Here is a 24,397-nt window from a genome sequence, read left to right on the forward strand (position 1 = left end):
GGGCATAAGTTCTCACCTTGCTTCTTCTCCACTTCTTCACTTGACTACACTTCCAACTTATAAGTATTTGTATTGTTCTTGCTCCAATAAACACTCCATCTTGTTAAGCACCCCCTACTTAGTTAGAAATAATTTTTGAAGGAATTTTTGTCACTTTTTCTTGGAAATTTTTGGTATGGCCGAAATGCCCCCTTTGTTGGTCTTCTCTTCAAGCTTCTTGATCCTTCTATGTGATAAAGATGAAAATATGAGGTGTTTATCACCCTTTTATTTATTTCCACATGGTTTAATTAAAAGAGAATTTGGGCTTGGGCCATTTTTTGCTTGGCATGGCCGGTTGGGCTTCTTTTTTGCTTTAAAAATTTAAGCCCAATTATATTTTGGGCTAGTCCTTGTAATTCTTGAAAATAATTTGCCCAACTTCCAATTTTGCCCTTCGTGTTTCTCCATATTTCCATGAGTCATACCTCGGATCCCCTTTTTTGCTCTTGACCTTTCTCACTATTTTCTCTTCTAAATTTTCCACACGCAACTCATGTGCCAAACAAGATAAAATGTGGCCTTGCTTGCCGCCTTCCCGCGATTGCCTTGAATTATCCAATTTCACAAAACGCGGGATATAACACAAAGACTAAAGTACTCCTAGTGCTTCTAAGAGTAGAGTAATATGGAAGCTCGTTTACTCGTTGTTCGCTCATGTCATTTGATCATGCCAAAAAGAAAGAAAGGCAAAGCCTTAACATACCTGGAAGATAATTTCTCGACTTCCCAACTTACTTCGGGTCTCGCAATCTACGTATAAAAGCAGTCGCACTATTATTAGGCTTATTGTCATATATTTGTTTTAAGCCATCAAATGAAATCCCTTTTAGAATCTGCCGAAATTCGGGCAGCATCTCCCTTGTTTATATCCCTAGCCCGAAATCGTAATACCAACAAAACAACTGCTACAATAGCACCAACATCAACAACATCATCATCAATACCAAAATATTCCATAAAACATACCACCAGCTGATCAGGTGGTAATGCGTAAATAACGCCTCACCCTTTCCCCATACACCATATATATATATATATATATATATATATATATATATATATATATATATATATATATATATATATATATATATATATATATATGTATGTATATATACATATATATGTATATATACATAATATACGCGTATATAACGTCTTCTGGTCACGGGGCAATATGCATACATGTAAATGAATGCAACGCATAAATGTGAACTAACATAATCATGATACACAACTCAGGACCCATGAACAGAAGGGACAATCATAAGAAGGGCACAGGAACATCAAAGACTAAAGTACTCCTAGTGCTTCTAAGAGTAGAGTAATATGGAAGCTCATTTACTCGTTGTTCGCTCATGTCATTGGATCATGCCAAAAAGAAAGAAAGGCAAAGCCTTAACATACCTGGAAGATAATTTCTCGACTTCCCAACTTACTTCGGGTCTCGCAATCTACGTATAAAAGCAGTCGCACTATTATTAGGCTTATTGTCATATATTTGTTTTAAGCCATCAAATGAAATCCCTTTTAGAATCTGCCGAAATTCGGGCAGCATCTCCCTTGTTTTTATCCCTAGCCCGAAATCGTAATACCAACAAAACAACTGCTACAATAGCACCAACATCAACAACATCATCATCAATACCAAAATATTCCGTAAAACATACCACCAGCTGATCAGGTGGTAATGCGTAAATAACGCCTCACCCTTTTCCCATACACCATATATATATATATATATATATATATATATATATACATATATATATATACATATATATGTATATATACATAATATACGCGTATATTACGTTTTCTGGTCACGAGTCAATATGTATATATGTAAATGAATGCAACGCATAAATGTGAACTAACATAATCATGATACACAACTCAGGACCCATGAACAGAAGGGACAATCATAAGAAGGGTACAGGAACATCAAAGACTAAAGTACTCCTAGTGCTTCTAAGAGTAGAGTAATATGGAAGCTCGTTTACTCGTTGTTCAATCATGTCATTGGATCATGCCAAAAAGAAAGAAAGGCAAAGCCTTAACATACCTGGAACATAATTTCTCGACTTCCCAACTTACTTCGGGTCTCGCAATCTACGTATAAAAGCAGTCGCACTATTATTAGGCTTATTGACATATATTTGTTTTAAGCCTTCAAATGAAATCCCTTTTATAATCTGCCGAAATTCGGGCAGCATCTCCCTTGTTTATATCCCTATGCCGAAATCGCAATACCAACAAAACAACTGCTACAATAGCACCAACATCAACAACATCATCATCAATACCAAAATATTCCATAAAACATTCCACCAGCTGATCAGGTGGTAATGCGTAAATAACGCCTCACCCTTTCCCCATACACCATATATATATATATGTATATATATATATATATATATATATATATATATATATATATATATATATATATATATATATATATATATGCATATATATGTATATATACATAATATACGCGTATATAACGTCTTCTGGTCACTGGTCAATATGCATATATGTAAATGAATGCAACGCATAAATGTGAACTAACATAATCATGATACACAACTCAGGACCCATGAACAGAAGGGACAATCATAAGAAGGGTACAGGAACATCAAAGACTAAAGTACTCCTAGTGCTTCTAAGAGTAGAGTAATATGGAAGCTCGTTTACTCGTTGTTCAATCATGTCATTGGATCATGCCAAAAAGAAAGAAAGGCAAAGCCTTAACATACCTGGAAGATAATTTCTCGACTTCCCAACTTACTTCGGGTCTCGCAATCTACGTATAAAAGCAGTCGCACTATTATTAGACTTATTGACATATATTTGTTTTAAGCCTTCAAATGAAATCCCTTTTAGAATCTGCCGAAATTCGGGCAGCATCTCCCTTGTTTATATCCCTAGCCCGAAATCGTAATACAAACAAAACAACTGCTACAATAGCACCAACATCAACAACATCATCATCAATACCAAAATATTCCATAAAACATACCACCCGCTGATCAAGTGGTAGTGCGTAAATAACGCCTCACCCTTTCCCCATACACCATATATATATATATATATATATATATGTATATATTCATATATATGTATATATAAATAATATACGCCTATATAACGTCTTCTGGTCATGGGTCAATATCCATATATGTAAATGAATGCAACGCATAAATGTGAACTAACATAATCATGATACACATCTCAGGACCCATGAACAGAAGGGACAATCATAAGAAGGGCACAGGAACATCAAAGACTGAAGTACTCCTAGTGTTTCTAAGAGTAGAGTAATATGGAAGCTCGTTTACTCGTTGTTCGCTCATATCATAGGATCATGCCAAAAAGAAAGAAAGAAAGGGAAAGCCTTAACATACCTAAAAGATAATTTCTCGACTTCCCAACTTACTTCGGGTCTCGCAATCTACGTATAAAAGCAGTCGCACTATTATTAGGCTTATTGACATATATTTGTTTTAAGCCTTCAAATGAAATCCCTTTTAGAATCTGCCGAAATTCGGGCAGCATCTCTCTTGTTTGTATCCCTAGCCCGAAATCGCAATACCAACAAAACAACTCCTACAATAGCACCAACATCAACAACATCATCATCAATACCAAAATATTCCATAAAACATTCCACCAGCTGATCAGGTGGTAATGCGTAAATAACGCCTCACCCTTTCCCCATACACCATATATATATATATGTATATATATATATATATATATATATATATATATATATATATATATATATATATATATATATATATGCATATATATGTATATATACATAATATACGCGTATATAACGTCTTCTGGTCACTGGTCAATATGCATATATGTAAATGAATGCAACGCATAAATGTGAACTAACATAATCATGATACACAACTCAGGACCCATGAACAGAAGGGACAATCATAAGAAGGGTACAGGAACATCAAAGACTAAAGTACTCCTAGTGCTTCTAAGAGTAGAGTAATATGGAAGCTCGTTTACTCGTTGTTCAATCATGTCATTGGATCATGCCAAAAAGAAAGAAAGGCAAAGCCTTAACATACCTGGAAGATAATTTCTCGACTTCCCAACTTACTTCGGGTCTCGCAATCTACGTATAAAAGCAGTCGCACTATTATTAGGCTTATTGACATATATTTGTTTTAAGCCTTCAAATGAAATCCCTTTTAGAATCTGCCGAAATTCGGGCAGCATCTCTCTTGTTTGTATCCCTAGCCCGAAATCGCAATACCAACAAAACAACTCCTACAATAGCACCAACATCAACAACATCATCATCAATACCAAAATATTCCATAAAACATTCCACCAGCTGATCAGGTGGTAATGCGTAAATAACGCCTCACCCTTTCCCCATACACCATATATATATATATGTATATATATATATATATATATATATATATATATATATATATATATATATATATATATATATGCATATATATGTATATATACATAATATACGCGTATATAACGTCTTCTGGTCACTGGTCAATATGCATATATGTAAATGAATGCAACGCATAAATGTGAACTAACATAATCATGATACACAACTCAGGACCCATGAACAGAAGGGACAATCATAAGAAGGGTACAGGAACATCAAAGACTAAAGTACTCCTAGTGCTTCTAAGAGTAGAGTAATATGGAAGCTCGTTTACTCGTTGTTCAATCATGTCATTGGATCATGCCAAAAAGAAAGAAAGGCAAAGCCTTAACATACCTGGAAGATAATTTCTCGACTTCCCAACTTACTTCGGGTCTCGCAATCTACGTATAAAAGCAGTCGCACTATTATTAGACTTATTGACATATATTTGTTTTAAGCCTTCAAATGAAATCCCTTTTAGAATCTGCCGAAATTCGGGCAGCATCTCCCTTGTTTATATCCCTAGCCCGAAATCGTAATACAAACAAAACAACTGCTACAATAGCACCAACATCAACAACATCATCATCAATACCAAAATATTCCATAAAACATACCACCCGCTGATCAAGTGGTAGTGCGTAAATAACGCCTCACCCTTTCCCCCCTACACCATATATATATATATATATATATATGTATATATTCATATATATGTATATATAAATAATATACGCCTATATAACGTCTTCTGGTCATGGGTCAATATCCATATATGTAAATGAATGCAACGCATAAATGTGAACTAACATAATCATGATACACAACTCAGGACCCATGAACAGAAGGGACAATCATAAGAAGGGCACAGGAACATCAAAGACTGAAGTACTCCTAGTGTTTCTAAGAGTAGAGTAATATGGAAGCTCGTTTACTCGTTGTTCGCTCATATCATAGGATCATGCGAAAAAGAAAGAAAGAAAGGGAAAGCCTTAACATACCTAAAAGATAATTTCTCGACTTCCCAACTTACTTCGGGTCTCGCAATCTACGTATAAAAGCAGTCGCACTATTATTAGGCTTATTGACATATATTTGTTTTAAGCCTTCAAATGAAATCCCTTTTAGAATCTGCCGAAATTCGGGCAGCATCTCTCTTGTTTGTATCCCTAGCCCGAAATCGCAATACCAACAAAACAACTCCTACAATAGCACCAACATCAACAACATCATCATCAATACCAAAATATTCCATAAAACATTCCACCAGCTGATCAGGTGGTAATGCGTAAATAACGCCTCACCCTTTCCCCATACACCATATATATATATATGTATATATATATATATATATATATATATATATATATATATATATATATATATATATATGCATATATATGTATATATACATAATATACGCGTATATAACGTCTTCTGGTCACTGGTCAATATGCATATATGTAAATGAATGCAACGCATAAATGTGAACTAACATAATCATGATACACAACTCAGGACCCATGAACAGAAGGGACAATCATAAGAAGGGTACAGGAACATCAAAGACTAAAGTACTCCTAGTGCTTCTAAGAGTAGAGTAATATGGAAGCTCGTTTACTCGTTGTTCAATCATGTCATTGGATCATGCCAAAAAGAAAGAAAGGCAAAGCCTTAACATACCTGGAAGATAATTTCTCGACTTCCCAACTTACTTCGGGTCTCGCAATCTACGTATAAAAGCAGTCGCACTATTATTAGACTTATTGACATATATTTGTTTTAAGCCTTCAAATGAAATCCCTTTTAGAATCTGCCGAAATTCGGGCAGCATCTCCCTTGTTTATATCCCTAGCCCGAAATCGTAATACAAACAAAACAACTGCTACAATAGCACCAACATCAACAACATCATCATCAATACCAAAATATTCCATAAAACATACCACCCGCTGATCAAGTGGTAGTGCGTAAATAACGCCTCACCCTTTCCCCATACACCATATATATATATATATATATATATATATATATATATATATATATATATATATATATATATATGTATATATTCATATATATGTATATATAAATAATATACGCCTATATAACGTCTTCTGGTCATGGGTCAATATCCATATATGTAAATGAATGCAACGCATAAATGTGAACTAACATAATCATGATACACAACTCAGGACCCATGAACAGAAGGGACAATCATAACAAGGGCACAGGAACATCAAAGACTGAAGTACTCCTAGTGTTTCTAAGAGTAGAGTAATATGGAAGCTCGTTTACTCGTTGTTCGCTCATATCATAGGATCATGCCAAAAAGAAAGAAAGAAAGGGAAAGCCTTAACATACCTAAAAGATAATTTCTCGACTTCCCAATTTACTTCGGGTCTCGCAATCTACGTATAAAAGCAGTCGCACTATTATTAGGCTTATTGACATATATTTGTTTTAAGCCTTCAAATGAAATCCCTTTTAGAATCTGCCGAAATTCGGGCAGCATCTCTCTTGTTTGTATCCCTAGCCCGAAATCGCAATACCAACAAAACAACTCCTACAATAGCACCAGCATCAACAACATCATCATCAATACCAAAATATTCCATAAAACATACCACCCGCTGATCAAGTGGTAGTGCGTAAATAACGCCTCACCCTTTCCCCATACACCATATATATATATATATATATATGTATATATTACATATATATGTATATATAAATAATATACGCCTATATAACGTCTTCTGGTCATGGGTCAATATCCATATATGTAAATGAATGCAACGCATAAATGTGAACTAACATAATCATGATACACAACTCAGGACCCATGAACAGAAGGGACAATCATAAGAAGGGCACAGGAACATCAAAGACTGAAGTACTCCTAGTGTTTCTAAGAGTAGAGTAATATGGAAGCTCGTTTACTCGTTGTTCGCTCATATCATAGGATCATGCCAAAAAGAAAGAAAGAAAGGGAAAGCCTTAACATACCTAAAAGATAATTTCTCGACTTCCCAACTTACTTCGGGTCTCGCAATCTACGTATAAAAGCAGTCGCACTATTATTAGGCTTATTGACATATATTTGTTTTAAGCCTTCAAATGAAATCCCTTTTAGAATCTGCCGAAATTCGGGCAGCATCTCTCTTGTTTGTATCCCTAGCCCGAAATCGCAATACCAACAAAACAACTCCTACAATAGCACCAACATCAACAACATCATCATCAATACCAAAATATTCCATAAAACATACCACCAGCTGATCAAGTGGTAATGCGTAAATAACGCCTCACCCTTTCCCCATACACCATATATATATATATATATATATATATACATATATATGTATATATACATAATATACGCGTATATAACGTCTTCTGGTCACGGGTCAATATGCATATATGTAAATGAATGCAACGCATAAATGTGAACTAACATAATCATGATACACAACTCAGGACCCATGAACAGAAGGGACAATCATAAGAAGGGTACAGGAACATCAAAGACTAAAGTACTCCTAGTGTTTCTAAGAGTAGAGTAATATGGAAGCTCGTTGTTCGCTCATATCATAGGATCATGCCAAAAAAGAAAGAAAGGGAAAGCCTTAACATACCTAAAAGATAATTTCTCGACTTCCCAACTTACTTTCTGGTCTCGCAATCTACATATAAAAGCAGTCGCACTATTATTAGGCTTATTGTCATATACTTGTTTTAAGCCTTCAAATGAAATCCCTTTTAGAATCTTGCCGAAATTCGGGCAGCATCTCCTCTTGTTTATATCCCTAGCCCGAAATCGCAATACCAACAAAACAACTGCTACAATAGCACCAACATCAACAACATCATCATCAATACCAAAATATTCCATAAAACCATACCACCAGCTGATCAAGTGGTAATGCGTAAATAACGCCTCACCCTTTCCCCATACACCATATATATATATATATATATATATATATATATATATATATTATGTATATATATATATGTATATATACATAATATACGCGTATATAACCGTCTTCTGGTCACGGGGCAATATGCATACATGTAAATGAATGCAACGCATAAATGTGAACTATCATAATCATGATACACAACTCAGGACCCATGAACAGAAGGGACAATCATAAGAAGGGTACAGGAACATCAAAGACTAAAGTACTCCTAGTGCTTCTAAGAGTAGAGTAATATGGAAGCTCGTTTACTCGTTGTTCGATCATGTCATTGGATCATGCCAAAAAGAAAGAAAGGCAAAGCCTTAACATACCTGGAAGATAATTTCTCGACTTCCCAACTTACTTCGGGTCTCGCAATCTACGTATAAAAGCAGTCGCACTATTATTAGGCTTATTGACATATATTTGTTTTAAGCCTTCAAATGAAATCCCTTTTAGAATCTGCCGAAATTCGGGCAGCATCTCCCTTGTTTATATCCCTAGCCCGAAATCGTTATACAAACAAAACAACTGCTACAATAGCACCAACATCAACAACATCATCATCAATACCAAAATATTCCATAAAACATACCACCAGCTGATCAAGTGGTAATGCGTAAATAACGCCTCACCCTTTCCCCATACACCATATATATATATATATATATATATATATGTATATATACATATATATGTATATATAAATAATATACGCCTATATAACGTCTTCTGGTCATGGGTCAATATCCATATATGTAAATGAATGCAACGCATAAATGTGAACTAACATAATCATGATACACAACTCAGGACCCATGAACAGAAGGGACAATCATAAGAAGGGCTACAGGAACATCAAAGACTAAGTACTCCTAGTGCTTCTAAGAGTAGAGTAATATGGAAGCTCGTTTACTCGTTGTTCGCTCATGTCATTGGATCATGCCAAAAAGAAAGAAAGGCAAAGCCTTAACATACCTGGAAGATAATTTCTCGACTTCCCAACTTACTTCGGGTCTCGCAATCTACGTATAAAAGCAGTCGCACTATTATTAGGCTTATTGTCATATATTTGTTTTAAGCCTTCAAATGAAATCCCTTTTAGAATCTGCCGAAATTCGGGCAGCATCTCCTCTTGTTTATATCCCTAGCCCGAAATCGTAATACCAACAAAACAACTGCTACAATAGCACCAACATCAACAACATCATCATCAATACCAAAATATTCCATAAAACATACCACCAGCTGATCAGGTGGTAATGCGTAAATAACGCCTCACCCTTTCCCCATACACCATATATAATATATATATATATATATGCTATATATATATGTATATATACATAATATACGCGTATATAACGTCTTCTGGTCACGGGATCAATATGCATATATGTAAATGAATGCAACGCATAAATGTGAACTAACATAATCATGATACACAACTCAGGACCATGAACAGAAGGGACAATCATAAGAAGGGTACAGGAACATCAAAGACTAAAGTACTCCTAGTGCTTCTAAGAGTAGAGTAATATGGAAGCTCGTTTACTCGTTGTTCGCTCATATCATAGGATCATGCCAAAAAGAAAGAAAGGGCAAAGCCTTAACATACCTGGAAGATAATTTCTCGACTTCCCAACTTACTTCTGGTCTCGCAATCTACATATAAAAGCAGTCGCACTATTATTAGGCTTATTGTCATATACTTGTTTTAAGCCTTCAAATGAAATCCCTTTTAGAATCTGCCGAAATTCGGGCAGCATCTCCCTTGTTTATATCTCTAGCCCGAAATCGCAATACCAACAAAACAACAGCTACAATAGCACCAACATCAACAATATCATCATCAATACCAAAATATTCCATAAAACATACCACCAGTTGATCAGGTGGTAATGCGTAATACTATACCCTTTCCCATATATATATATATATATATATATATATATACATAATATACGCGTATATAACGCCTTCTGGTCACGGATCAATATGCATATATGTAAATGAATGCAACGCATAAATGTGAACTAACATAATCATGATACACAACTCAGGACCCATGAACAGAAGGGACAATCATAAGAGGGGTACAGGAACATCAAAGACCAAAGTACTCCTAGTGCTTCTAATAGTAGAGTAATATGGAAGCTCGTTTACTCGTTGTTCGCTCATATCATAGGATCATGCCAAAAAGAAAGAAAGGGAAAGCCTTAACATACCTGAAGATAATTTCTCGACTTCCCAACTTACTTCTGGTCTCGCAATCTACATATAAAAGCAGTCGCACTATTATTAGGCTTATTGTCATATACTTGTTTTAAGCCTTCAAATGAAATCCCTTTTAGAATCTGCCGAAATTCGGGCAGCATCTCCCTTGTTTATATCCTAGCCCGAAATCGCAATACCAACAAAACAACATGCTACAATAGCACCAACATCAACAACTATCATCATCAATACCAAAATATTCCATAAAACATACCACCAGTTGATCAGGTGGTAATGCGTATAATAATGCCTCACCCTTTCCCCATACCATATATATATATATATATATAATATACATAATATACGCGTATATAACGCCTTCTGGTCACGGATCAATATGCATATATGTAAATGAATGCAACGCATAAATGTGAACTAACATAATCATGATACACAACTCAGGACCCATGAACAGAAGGGACAATCATAAGAGGGGTACAGGAACATCAAAGACCAAAGTACTCCTAGTGCTTCTAATAGTAGAGTAATATGGAAGCTCGTTTACTCGTTGTTCGCTCATATCATAGGATCATGCCAAAAAGAAAGAAAGGGAAAGCCTTAACATACCTGGAAGATAATTTCTCGACTTCCCAACTTACTTCAGGTCTCGCAATCTACATATAAAAGCAGTCGCACTATTATTAGGCTTATTGTCTAATATTTGTTTTAAGCCTTCAAATAAAATCCCTTTTAGAATCTGCCGAAATTTGGGCAGCATCTCCCTTGTTTATATCCCTAGCCCGAAATCACAATACCAACAAAACAACAACTACAATAGCACCAACATCAACACATCATCATCAATACCAAAATATTCCATAAAACATACCACCAGCTGATCAGGTGGTAATGCGTAAATAACGCCTCACCCTTTCCCCATACCCCATATATATATATATATATAATATATATATATATGTATATATATACATAATATACGCGTATATAACGTCTTCTGGTCACGGGTCAATATCGCATATATGTAAATGAATGCAACGCATAAATGTGAACTAACATAATCATGATACACAACTCAGGACCCATGAACAGAAGGGACAATCATAAGAAGGGTACAGGAACATCAAAGACTAAAGTACTCCTAGTGCTTCTAAGAGTAGAGTAATATGGAAGCTCGTTTACTCGTTGTTCGCTCATGTCATTGGATCATGCCAAAAAGAAAGAAAGGCAAAGCCTTAACATACCTGGAAGATAATTTCTCGACTTCCCAACTTACTTCAGGTCTCGCAATCTACAGTATAAAAGCAGTCGCACTATTATTAGGCTTATTGTCATATACTTGTTTTAAGCCTTCAAATGAAATCCCTTTTAGAATCTGCCGAAATATCGGGCAGCATCTCCCTTGTTTATATCCCTAGCCCGAAATCGCAATACAAACAAAACAACTGCTACAATAGCACCAACATCAACAACATCATCATCAACACCAAAATATTCCATAAAACATACCACGAGCTGATCAAGTGGTAATGCGTAAATAACGCCTCACCCTTTCCCCATACACCATATATATATATATATATATATGTATATATACATATATATGTATATATAAACAATATACGCGTATATAACGTCTACTGGTCATGGGTCAATATCCATATATGTAAATGAATGCAACGAATAAATGTGAACTAACATAATCATGATACACAACTCAGGACCCATGAACAGAAGGGACAATCATAAGAAGGGCACAGGAACATCAAAGACTAAAGTACTCCTAGTGCTTCTAAGAGTAGAGTAATATGGAAGCTCGTTTACTCGTTGTTCGCTCATGTCATTGGATCATGCCAAAAAGAAAGAAAGGCAAAGCCTTAACATACCTGGAAGATAATTTCTCGACTTCCCAACTTACTTCAGGTCTCGCAATCTACGTATAAAAGCAGTCGCACTATTATTAGTCTTATTGTCATATATTTGTTTTAAGCCTTCAAATGAAATCCCTTTTAGAATCTGCCGAAATTCGGGCAGCATCTCTCCTTGTTTATATCCCTAGCCCGAAATCGCAATACCAACAAAACAACTGCTACAATAGCACCAACATCAACAACATCATCATCAATACCAAAATATTCCATAAAACATACCACGAGCTGATCAAGTGGTAATGCGTAAATAACGCCTCACCCTTTCCCCATACACCATATATATATATATATATATATATGTATATATACATATATATGTATATATAAACAATATACGCGTATATAACGTCTACTGGTCATGGGTCAATATCCATATATGTAAATGAACGCAACGCATAAATGTGAACTAACATAATCATGATACACAACTCAGGACCCATGAACAGAATGGACAATCATAAGAAGGGCACAGGAACAACAAAGACTAAAGTACTCCTAGTGCTTCTAAGAGTAGAGTAATATGGAAGCTCGTTTACTCGTTGTTCGCTCATAGTCATTGGATCATGCCAAAAAGAAAGAAAGGCAAAGCCTTAACATACCTGGAAGATAATTTCTCGACTTCCCAACTTACTTCAGGTCTCGCAATCTACGTATAAAAGCAGTCGCACTATTATTAGTCTTATTGTCATATATTTGTTTTAAGCCTTCAAATGAAATCCCTTTTAGAATCTGCCGAAATTGGGCAGCATCTCCCTTGTTTATATCCGTAGCCCGAAATCGCAATACCAACAAAACAACTGCTACAATAGCACCAACATCAACAACATCATCATCAATACCAAAATATTCCATAAAACATACCACCGAGCTGATCAAGGTGGTAATGCGTAAATAACGCCTCACCCTTTCCCCATACACCATATATATATATATATATATATGTATATATAATATATAGTATATATAACATATATACGCGTATATAACGTCTTCTGGTCACGGGTCAATATGCATATATGTAAATGAATGCAACGCATAAATGTGAACTAACATAATCATGATACACAACTCAGGACCCATGAACAGAAGGGACAATCATAAGAGGGGATACAGGAACATCAAAGACTAAAGTACTCCTAGTGCTTCTAAGAGTAGAGTAATATGGAAGCTCGTTTACTCGTTGTTCGCTCATATCATAGGATCATGCCAAAAAGAAAGAAAGGGAAAGCCTTAACATACCTGGAAGATAATTTCTCGACTTCCCAACTTACTTCAGGTCTCGCAATCTACATATAAAAGCAGTCGCACTATTATTAGGCTTATTGTCATATACTTGTTTTAAGCCTTCAAATGAAATCCCTTTTAGAATCTGCCGAAATTCGGGCAGCATCTCCCTTGTTTTATATCCCTAGCCCGAAATCGCAATACCAACAAACAACAACTACAATAGCACCAACATTCAACAATCATCATCATCAATACCAAAATATTCCATAAAACATACCACCAGCTGATCATGGTGGTAATGCGTAAATAACGCCTCACCCTTTCCCATACCCCATATATATATATATATATATATATATATATGTATATATATACATAATATACGCGTATATAACGCTTCTGGTCACGGAGTCAATATGCATATATGTAAATGAATGCAATGCATAAATGGAACTAACATTAATCATGATACACAACTCAGGACCCATGAACAGAAGGGGACAATCATAAGAAGGGTACAGGAACATCAAAGACTAAAGTACTCCTAGTGCTTCTAAGAGTAGAGTAATATGGAAGCTCGTTTACTCGTTGTTCGCTCATATCATAGGATCATGCCAAAAGAAAGAAAGGGAAAGCCTTAAGGTATACCTGGAAGATAATTCTCGACTTCCCAACTTACTTCCGGTCTCGCAATCTACATATAAAAGCAGTTGCACTATTATTCGGCTTATTGTCATATACTTTGTTTTAAGCCTTCAAATGAAATCCCTTTTAGAATCTGCCGAAATTCGGGCAGCATCTCCCTTGTTTATATCCCTAGCCCGAAATCGCAATACCAACAAAACAACTGCTACAATAGCACCAACATCAACAACATCATCATCAATACCAAAATATTCCATAAAACATACCACCAGCTGATCAGGTGGTAATGCGTAAATAACGCCTCACCCTTTCCCATACCCATATATAATATATATATATATATATATATATTATATATATATGTATATATATACATATATACGCGTATATAACGTCTTCTGGTCACGGGTCAATATGCATATATGTAAATGAATGCAACGCATAAATGTGAACTAACATAATCATGATACACAACTCAGGACCCATGAACAGAAGGGGACAATCATAAGAGGGCTACAGGAACATCAAAGACTAAAGTACTCCTAGTGCTTCTAAGAGTAGAGTAATATGGAAGCTCGTTTACTCGTTGTTCGCTCATGTCATTGGATCATGCCAAAAAGAAAGAAAGGCAAAGCCTTAACATACCTGGAAGATAATTTCTCGACTTCCCAACTTACTTCAGGTCTCGCAATCTACGTATAAAAGCAGTCGCACTATTATTAGGCTTATTGTCATATATTTGGTTTAAGACTTCAAATGAAATCCCTTTTAGAATCTGCCGAAATACGGGCAGCATCTCCCTTGTTTATATCTCTAGCCCGAAATCGCAATACCAACAAAACAACAGCTACAATAGCACCAACATCAACAATATCATCATCAATACCAAAATATTCCATAAAACATACCACCAGTTGATCAGGTGGTAATGCGTAATATATATATATATATATATATATATATATATATATAATATACATAATATACGCGTATATAACGCCTTCTGGTCACGGATCAATATGCATATATGTAAATGAATGCAACGCATAAATGTGAACTAACATAATCATGATACACAACTCAGGACCCATGAACAGAAGGGACAATCACAAGAGGGGTACAGGAACATCAAAGACCAAAGTACTCCTAGTGCTTCTAATAGTAGAGTAATATGGAAGCTCGTTTACTCGTTGTTCGCTCATATCATAGGATCATGCCAAAAAGAAAGAAAGGGAAAGCCTTAACATACCTGGAAGATAATTTATCGACTTCCCAACTTACTTCAGGTCTCGCAATCTACATATAAAAGCAGTCGCACTATTATTAGGCTTATTGTCAAATATTTGTTTTAAGCCTTCAAATAAAATCCCTTTTAGAATCTGCCGAAATTTGGGCAGCATCTCCCTTTTTTATATCCCTAGCCCGAAATCACAATACCAACAAAACAACTGACTACAATAGCACCAACATTAAACATCATCATCATCAATACCAAAATATTCCATAAAACATACCACCAGCTGATCTGGTGGTAATGCGTAAATAACGCCTCACCCTTTCCCCATACCCCATATATATATATATATATATATATATATATATATATATATATATGTATGTATATATACATAATATACGCGTATATAACGTCTTCTGGTCACGGGTCAATATGCATATATGTAAATGAATGCAACGCATAAATGTGAACTAACATAATCATGATACACAACTCAGGACCCATGAACAGAAGGGACAATCATAAGAGGGGTACAGGAACATCAAAGACCAAAGTACTCCTAGTGCTTCTAAGAGTAGAGTAATATGGAAGCTCGTTTACTCGTTGTTCGCTCATATCATAGGATCATGCCAAAAAGAAAGAAAGGGAAAGCCTTAACATACCTGGAAGATAATTTCTCGAACTTCCCAACTTACTTCAGGTCTCGCAATCTACATATAAAAGCAGTCGCACTATTATTAGGCTTATTGTCATATACTTGTTTTAAGCCTTCAAATGAAATCCCTTTTAGAATCTGCCGAAATTCGGGCAGCATCTCCCTTGTTTATATCCCTAGCCCGAAATCGCAATACCAACAAAACAACTGCTACAATAGCACCAACATCAACAACATCATCATCAATACCAAAAATATTCCATAAAACATACCACCAGCTGATCAGGTGGTAATGCGTAAATAACGCCTCACCCTTTCCCCATACACCATATATATATATATATATATATATATATATATTATATACATATATGTATATATAATCAATATACGCGTATATAACGTCTTCTGGTCACGGGTCAATATGCATATATGTAAATGAATGCAACGCATAAATGTGAACTAACATAATCATGATACACAACTCAGGACCCATGAACAGAAGGGACAATCATAAGAAGGGCTACAGGAACATCAAAGACTAAAGTACTCCTAGTGCTTCTAAGAGTAGAGTAATATGAAGCTCGTTTACTCGTTGTTCGCTCATATCATTGGATCATGCCAAAAAGAAAGAAAGAGCAAAGCCTTAAATACCTGGAAGATAATTTCTCGACTTCCCAACTTACTTCGGTCTCGCAATCTACATATAAAAGCAGTCGCACTATTATTAGGCTTATTGTCATATATTTGTTTTAAGCCTTCAAATGAAATCCCTTTTAGAATCTGCCGAAATTCGGGCAGCATCTCCCTTGTTTATATCCCTAGCCCGAAAATCGCAATACCAACAAAACAACTGCTACAATAGCACCAACATCAACAACATCATCATCAATACCAAAATATTCCATAAAACATACCACCCAGCTGATCAGGTGGTAATGCGTAAATAACGCCTCACCCTTTCCCCATACACCATATATATATATATATATATATATAATATATGTATATATACATATATATGTATATATACATAATATACGCGTATATAACGTCTTCTGGTCACGGGTCAATATGCATATATGTAAATGAATGCAACGCATAAATGTGAACTAACATAATCATGATACACAACTCAGGACCCATGAACAGAAGGGACAATCATAAGAAGGGTACAGGAACATCAAAGACTAAAGTACTCCCTAGTGCTTCTAAGAGTAGAGTAATATGGAAGCTCGTTTACTCGTTGTTCGCTCATGTCATTGGATCATGCCAAAAAGAAAGAAAGGCAAAGCCTTAACATACCTGGAAGATAATTCTCGACTTCCCAACTTACTTCTAGGTCTCGCAATCTACCAGTATAAAAGCCAGTCGCACTATTATTAGGCTTTATTGTCATATATTGTTTTAAGCCTTCAAATGAAATCCCTTTTAGAATCTGCCGAAATTCGGGCAGCATCTCCCTTGTTTATAGCCCTAGCCCGAAATCGCAATACCAACAAAACAACTGCTACAATAGCACCAACATCAACAACATCATCATCAATACCAAAATATTCCATAAAACATACCACCAGTCTGATCAAGGTGGTAATGCGTAAATAACGTCCTCACCCTTCCCCCATGACACCCTATATATATATATATATATATATGATATATAATTACTATATAGTATATATCATAATATACGCGTATATAACGCCTTCTGGTCCACGGATCAATATGCATACTATGTAAATGAATGCAACGCATAAATGTGAACTAACATAATCATGATACACAACTCAGGACCCATGAACAGAAGGGACAATCATAAGAAGGGTACAGGAACATCAAAGACCAAAGATACTCCTAGTACTTCTAAGAGTAGAGTAATATGGAAGCTCGTTTACTCGTTGTTCGCTCATGTCATTGGATCATGCCAAAAAGAAAGAAAGGCAAAGCCTTAACATACCTGGAAGATAATTTCTCGACTTCCAACTTACTTCAGGTCTCGCAATCTACGTAATAAAAGCAGTCGCACTATTATTAGCTTATTGTCATATATATAGTTTTAAGCCTTCAAATAAAATCCTTTTAGAATCTGCCGAAATTCGGGCAGCATCTCCCTTGTTTATATCCATAGCCCGAAATCGCAATACCAACAAAACAACTGCTACAATAGCACCAACATCAACAACATCATCATCAATACCAAAATATTCCATAAACATACCACCAGCTGATCAGGTGGTAATGCGTAAATAACGCCTCACCCTTTTCCCCATACACCATATATATATATATGTAATATATACATAATATACGCGTATATAACAGTCTTCTGGTCAAGGGTCAATATGCATATATGTAAATGAATGCAACGCATAAATGTGAACTAACATAATCATGATACACAACTCAGGACCCATGAACAGAAGGGACAATCATAAGAAGGGCTACAGGAACATCAAAGACTAAAGTACTCCTAGTGCTTCTAAGAGTAGAGTAATATGGAAGCTCGTTTACTCGTTGTTCGCTCATAGTCATATGGATCATGCCAAAAGAAAGAAAGGCAAAGCCTTAACATACCTGGAAGATAATTTCTCGACTTCCCAACTTACTTCGGGTCTCGCAATCTACATTATAAAAGCAGTCGCACTATTATTAGGCTTATTGTCATATATTTGTTTTTAAGCCTTCAAATGAAATCCCTTTTAGAATCTGCCGAAATTCGGGCAGCATCTCCCTTGTTTATATCCCTAGCCCGAAATCGTAATACCAACAAAACAACTGCTACAATAGCACCAACATCAACATCATCATCATCAATACCAAAATATTCCATAAAACATACCACCAGCTGATCAGGTGGTAATGCGTAAATAACGCCTCACCCTTTCCCCATACACCATATATATATATATATATATATTATGTATATATACATATATATGTAATATACATAATATACGCGTATATAACGTCTTCTGGTCACGGGTCAATATGCATATATGTAAATGAATGCAACGCATAAATGTGAACTAACATAATCATGATACACAACTCAGGACCCATCGAACAGAAGGGACAATCATAAGAAGGGTACAGGAACATCAAAGACTAAAGTACTCCTAGTGCTTCTAAGAGTAGAGTAATATGGAAGCTCGTTTACTCGTTGTTCGCTCATGTCATTGGATCATGCCAAAAAGAAAGAAAGGCAAAGCCTTAACATACCTGGAAGATAATTTCTCGACTTCCCAACTTACTTCTGGTCTCGCAATCTACATATAAAAGCATTCGCACTATTATTAGGCTTATTGTCATATACTTGTTTTAAGCCTTCAAATGAAATCCCTTTTAGAATCTGCCGAAATTCGGGCAGCATCTCCCTTGTTTATATCCCTAGCCCGAAATCGTAATAACCAACAAAACAACTGCTACAATAGCACCAACATCAACAACATCATCATCAATACCAAAATATTCCATAAAACATACCACCAGCTGATCAGGTGGTAATGCGTAAATAACGCCTCACCCTTTCCCCATACACCATATATATATATATATATATATATATATATGTATATATACATATATATGTATATATACATAATATACGCGTATATAACGTCTTCTGGTCACTGGTCAATATGCATATATGTAAATGAATGCAACGCATAAATGTGAACTAACATAATCATGATACACAACTCAGGACCCCATGAACAGAAGGGACAATCATAAGAAGGCTACAGGAACATTCAAAGACTAAAGTACTCCTAGTGCTTCTAAGAGTAGAGTTATATGGAAGCTCGTTTACTCGTTGTTCGCTCATGTCATAGGATCATGCAAAAAAGAAAGAAAGGCAAAGCCTTAACATACCTGGAAGATAATTTCTCGACTTCCAACTTACTTCTGGTCTCGCAATCTACATATAAAAGCTAGTCGCACTATTATTAGGCTTATTGTCATATACTTTGTTTTAAGCCTTCAAATGAAATCCCTTTTAGAATCTGCCGAAATTCGGGCAGCATCTCCCTTGTTTATATCCCTAGCCCAAAATCGCAATACCAACAAAACAACTGCTACAATAGCACCAACATCAACAACATCATCATCAATACCAAAATATTCCATAAAACATACCACCAGCTGATCAGGTGGTAATGCGTAAATAACGCCTCACCCTTTCCCCATACACCATATATATATATATATATATATACATATATATGTATATATACATAATATACGCGTATATAACGTCTTCTGGTCACGGGTCAATATGCATATATGTAAATGAATGCAACGCATAAATGTGAACTAACATAATCATGATACACAACTCAGGACCCATGAACAGAAGGGACAATCATAAGAAGGGCACAGGAACATCAAAGACTAAAGTACTCCTAGTGCTTCTAAGAGTAGAGTAATATGGAAGCTCGTTTACTCGTTGTTCGCTCATGTCATTGGATCATGCCAAAAAGAAAGAAAGGAAAGCCTTAACATACCTGGAAGATAATTTCTCGACTTCCCAACTTACTTCGGGTCTCGCAATCTACGTATAAAAGCAGTCGCACTATTATTAGGCTTATTGTCATATATTTGTTTTAAGCCTTCAAATGAAATCCCTTTTAGAATCTGCCGAAATTCGGGCAGCATCTCCCTTTTTATATCCCTAGCCCGAAATCACAATACCAACAAAACAACTGCTACAATAGCACCAACATCAACAACATCATCATCAATACAAAATATTCCATAAAACATACCACCAGCTGATCAGGTGGTAATGCGTAAATAACGCCTCACCCTTTCCCCATACACCATATATATATATATATATATATATATATATATATATACATATATATATGTATATATACATAATATACGCGTATATAACGTCTTCTGGTCACGGGTCAATATGCATATATGTAAATGAATGCAACGCATAAATGTGAACTAACATAATCATGATACACAACTCAGGACCCATGAACAGAAGGGACAATCATAAGAGGGTACAGGAACATCAAAGACTAAAGTACTCCTAGTGCTTCTAAGAGTAGAGTAATATGGAAGCTCGTTTACTCGTTGTTCGCTCATATCATAGGATCATGCCAAAAGAAAGAAAGAAAGGAAAGCCTTAACATACCTAAAAGATAATTTCTCGACTTCCCAACTTACTTCGGTCTCGCAATCTACATATAAAAGCAGTCGCACTATTATTAGGCTTATTGTCATATACTTGTTTTAAGCCTTCAAATGAAATCCCTTTTAGAATCTGCCGAAATTCGGGCAGCATCTCCCTTGTTTATATCCCTAGCCCGAAATCGCAATACCAACAAAACAACTGCTACAATAGCACCAACATCAACAACATCATCATCAATACAAAATATTCCATAAAACATACCACCAGCTGATCAGGTGGTAATGCGTAAATAACGCCTCACCCTTTCCCCATACACCATATATATATATATATATATATATATATACATATATATATTATATATGTATATATATATATATATATATATATATTATATATATATATATACATATATATGTATATATAATAATATACGCGTATATAACGTCTTCTGGTCACGGGTCAATATGCATATATGTAAATGAATGCAACGCATAAATGTGAACTAACATAATCATGATACACAACTCAGGACCCATGAACAGAAGGGACAATCATAAGAGGGGTACAGGAACATCAAAGACCAAAGTACTCCTAGTGCTTCTAAGAGTAGAGTAATATGGAAGCTCGTTTTCTCGTTGTTCGCTCATATCGTAGGATCATCCCAAAAAGAAAGAAAGGGAAAGCCTTAACATTACTGAAGAAAATTTCTCGACTTCCAACTTACTTCTGGTCTCGCAATCTACAATAAAAGCAGTCGCTCTATTATTAGGCTTATTGTCAAATATTTGTTTTAAGCCTTCAAATAAAATCCCTTTAGAATCTGCCGAAATTCGGGCAGCATCCCTTGTTTATATCCCTAGCCCGAATCGCAATACCAACAAAACAACTGCTACAATAGCACCAACATCAACAACATCATCATCAATACAAAAATATTCCATAAAACATACCACCAGCTGATCAGGTGGTAATGCGAAATAACGCCTCACCTTAACCGATACACAATATAATATATGTATATATACATATAATGTATATATACAAATATACGCGTATATAACGTCTTCTGGTCACGGGTCAATATGCATATATGTAAATGAATGCAACGCATAAATGTGAACTAACATAATCATGATACACAACTCAGGACCCACGAACAGAAGGGACAATCATAAGAGGGGTACAGGAACATCAAAGACTAAAGTATTCCTAGTGCTTCTAAGAGTAGAGTAATATGGAAGCTCGTTTACTCGTTGTTCGCTCATATCATAGGATCATGCCAAAAAGAAAGAAAGGGAAAGCCTTAAAACCGGAAGAAATTTCTCGACTTCCAACTTAACTACTTCCGGTCTCGCAACTACATATTAAAGCAGTCGCACTATTATTATGCTTATTGTCATTATACTTGTTTTATACCCCGCGTTTTATGCAATTGGATAATTCAAGACAATCGCGGGAAGACGACAAGCAAGGCTACATTTTATGTTGTGGCATTTGAGTTATTTATGAAGAGTCTAGAAGTGGAAATAATGAGAGAGGTCAAGAGCATAAGGGGAATCCACGACATGACTCGTGAAAATATGAAGGAAGTCGAAGGGCAAAATTGGAAGTTGGAAAAAAAAATGTGTTTCATAATTTCAAGAGCTAGCCCAAAATAAAGTTGGGCTTGAAATTTTAATCCAAAGAAGAGAGCCCAACCGGCCATGTTCATGGCCCAAAGCCCATGGGAAATTAAAATACATGGATAAATAAGATGGTTATCCTCATTTTCCTCCATAACTTAAGAAAGTTCAAGAAGAAAACTTGAAGGAGAAAAACCAAGCTAGGTTTCGGCCATAGATAAATTTTCCAAGAAAAATTGATAAAATTCCCCTAAAAATCTTTCCTACCAAGCAAAGAGTGCTTAACAAGGTGGAGTAGTCTTTGGAGCAAGAAAGATTCAAGATCCTCCAAGTTTCCAAGAATTAAGCAAGTTGAGGAGTTGAAGAAGAAAGGTGAGTTTTTAATCTTGTTTTGTGTGTTATGAAGTTTATATGTGTTGTTGTATGCCAAATGGATGAAACTCATGAAGTAGAGGGAAATAGTATGTGGCCGTGTACCTCTACATAGGTATAGGAACCATGCTTCAATTAATTGGATTAGTTTTTGGTTATTATTTTGGGAATGTTATGTGAAAAGTGGAAGTTGAATGATTTGGAGAGATTGTAGTTGTGTGTGCATGAGGTTGAAGCCGTGTGGTGTAGTGTGGGTGGTGACCGTGTGTGTGTGTTGTTGTTGTGTAGAGAAAGAGTGAATTAATGTTATTAGTAGCTTGATTGTTGGTTGTGGATCCTTGTCGCTAACGAATGCTTAATAATTTTTGTGAAGTTGTTGCAATTAGAGACTTGTTTAGGAGTTATATGAATGGAATATGATGCTCTTTGTATGTATGAATGACAATGACGTTAGTATGGGATTGTCGGAATGTATATTATAAGGTTGATATTGTACTCATTGAAGTTGTATGGCTTTGAAGAAAGTGGCAAATTGATATTATGTGCCTGAATTGGAATATGTGAAGCGCTAGTGTGATTGTCGAATTTTGTTAACCGTTTGGCCGGGTTTGAATTCCCGAGTGGTGTTTGATGAAAATTTGATGAAATTGAATGTCGAGGATGGTATATTTACAGAGGAAATGCTGCCGAAATTTCGGTAGCAAAGTCCTTCCTTAAGATTCTAACTCAAAGTGTACTAATGAAAGTTTTGGTAAACTTGACCAAATTGCAGATTTTGACGACCTTGTGACGCGAAATTGGAGTAGCTAAAGGAGCGGAAAAAGGTATGTAAGGCTTCACCCTTCTTTGTATGGCATGTCCTAGATATAATAAGTCGGG

This window comes from Lycium barbarum, unplaced genomic scaffold, assembly GCF_019175385.1.
Source record: "Lycium barbarum isolate Lr01 unplaced genomic scaffold, ASM1917538v2 unchr_scaffold_02, whole genome shotgun sequence".
NCBI lineage: Eukaryota > Viridiplantae > Streptophyta > Magnoliopsida > Solanales > Solanaceae > Lycium > Lycium barbarum.